Below are 2,926 nucleotides of genomic sequence, written 5' to 3'. Positions count from 1 at the left end.
TCCATTGAGTACAAATCCACAAATCAAAGTACAAAAATTATATTTACATAACACATTACTATAGTCAACACCGCACTTAAGTGTTACACTCTTGGGAAAAAGTGCTTGTAATTGTAATTCTAGATATAGTATGGAATATCGATACCTATGGCAAGTGGCTGTAAATAATGAATCCCTCAAGGGTGAGCATTCCAATGTATTGTAAACTTTGTAAAAAGATCTGGGACACACAGACATTGCAACACTATATAGTTATGAGTGCCTTGTGTGTCAATGACTTCATACCAAATGATTTGAGATACTTTGAGCTCTGTAACTACCTAATACTCTCACGAATATATTTCATACTCTCACAAGATATTCTTGTGCTCTACCCAGAGTGTGCTAGTGCAGGCTGGTAGCATGGATTTGCATCTTGTTTTCTCCTGATTCCGAAACGCTATGTGTTAGTGGCTTTGCAAAAATGTACCACTTAATCACCAACGTGTGTGCTTTCACAGCCCATTGTACCTTCTTGTATATATAGTAACTCCAGTCCATATATGTGGTGATCTCACTGATGTCAACAATTTCAGACCTATATCAATTCTGCCAACTTTGCCAAAAATATTTGAAAAGCTAATCTACAAGCAGCTTTTCTCTTATCTATCCAAACAGAATATACTTAATTAACTCTTGCCAATATGGCTTCAGACCTCAAAAAAGCACTAATGATGCACTGATTAGTATGCTAAACTTTTTACATGCAGCTCTTGATAAAAATGAATTCCCTGTTGGGTTATTTGTTGACCTACGTAAGGCTTTTGACACTATCATCCACCACAACCTTCTTCTTAAATTACATCATTATGGAGTCAATGCAGAGATCATTCCCTCCAATACCTTCAGTCTTACCTCAATGACAGGCTACAGTATGTTTCTGTGAATGATTCCATTTCTCCCACCCTACCCATCAACACTGGGGTTCCACAGAGCAGAATACCTGGTGGCCCTCTCCTCTTTCTCATCTACACTAATGACCTTACAAATGTCTCTAAACACCTGAGGCCAATTTTATTTACTGATGACACAACCTTCATTTTATCTAGTCCTTACCCTCTTATTTTGAATGATACAGTGAATACTGAATTACATAAAGTCCATCTTTGGCTAACTGCTAACAAACTCACCCATAACACTGACAAAACCTTCTATATTTTGTTTGGTAATAAATCCTCATATCAAATTAATCTAAGAATTGATTAAAAGTATCAACACAAGACAGAACACGAAACAATGTGTATAAATTGGATAAATTTAGATTTAGGAAAGACTTGGGTAAATACTGGTTCGGTAACAGGGTTGTTGATTTGTGGAACCAATTACCGTGTAACGTGGTGGAGGTGGGGTCCCTCGATTGTTTCAAGCGCGGGTTGGACATGTATATGAGTGGGATTGGGTGGTTATAGATAGGAGCTGCCTCGTATGGGCCAATAGGCCTTCTGCAGTTGCCTTTGTTCTTATGTTCTTAAGAATTAACAATATCAAAATTAGTAACAAAGTGAATGGCAAATTCCTTGGTGTTCTCATCGATGACAAACTTAATTTTCAGAACCACATTCATCATATAGCAAAAAAAGTTTATAAAACTGTTGGCAGTCTTTCTAAGATCAGATATTATGTACCTCGCCCTGCCTTGGTAATGCTCTCTTACTCTCTCATCTATCCTTATCTCAATTATGGTAATTGTGCTTGGGGTTCTACTACCCAAAATCATCTACGTCCTCTAATTACCAAACACAAATCTGCTATTAGAACAATTACAAACTGGCCATAGACAGCACTCGGACCCCCCTACTTAAATCTTTGAATATGTTAGATTTTAAGTCACTGCTCGTCCTCTCAAGTGTACTCTCCATACATAAAACTCTGAACTGTAATGCCAATCCTGGCCTTAAACGCTTCTTAAAATGTTGTAACAGAACCCATGGGCACCACACTAGAAACAAATACCTATTTTATATTCCAAAAGTGCGACTTAACCAAACTAGAAATGCTCTGCAAATCAAGGGGGACCCAGTCTGGAATGACCTTCCGAATCACGTCAAAGGCTGTACCTCTCTCAACTAGTTTGAGAGAGAAAACCCAAGTACTACCTAATAAACTACATGTAACCTACCTTACCTCCTAAATGTCAACCAAAGTCTTGCTATTTTCAAACAATATTTATTATTTACCAACTTGTTTAACTGCTGATATCTATCATTTATAAACTTAAAGAAAATTGTAATCTCCTGTTTATTTAGTTAAAATTTTTTTCCCCACAACTTGCCTGAAATGCTGTATGTATTAGTGGCTTCAGGCATTGTATGTACTAGCTCTATCAATAACTCCAACATTATGTTTATAACTCATTTTGATAACTTATTTTATAATTTAATATAATTACTATGCTATGTATCCTCACAATCCCAATGTACCTTCTTGTATATAAATAAATAAATAAATAAATAAATAAATTTTCAATGTATGTACCTTTACCTGAATAAAAATCTTATCTTATTTAAATGAACTTACCATTCTCTGAGATGGGGATATTAGATAAACTCAGAACTAGCTCTTGATCTGTATAGATCAAGGTCTATACAGAGTATAGATCTATATTCTTGATAGAATATAGATCAGAGTGCTATCTCTGTATAGATAAGAGTATAGGAGCATATTACTGTATGCACCTAAACGTGTGTATTATACCATAAAAAATCCGATCATTGGTTCCACCTGATTCAAAAAATAGTTCAGTGACACTGAATAAGTATATTATTATTATTAATGAAGTAGCAGTGAACTATAGTTTTAGTTGCACTATTATTTAATGGCCAATAAAGACATTATTAATAAATAATATAGCAGTTTATCTCATTCTTTTATCAGCAGCTTCCGGTAC

The sequence above is a fragment of the Procambarus clarkii genome, chromosome 59, assembly GCF_040958095.1.
Source record: "Procambarus clarkii isolate CNS0578487 chromosome 59, FALCON_Pclarkii_2.0, whole genome shotgun sequence".
Taxonomy (NCBI): domain Eukaryota; kingdom Metazoa; phylum Arthropoda; class Malacostraca; order Decapoda; family Cambaridae; genus Procambarus; species Procambarus clarkii.
The sequence above is the reverse complement of the archived record's forward strand: the minus strand, read 5'-3'. Positions refer to the sequence as shown.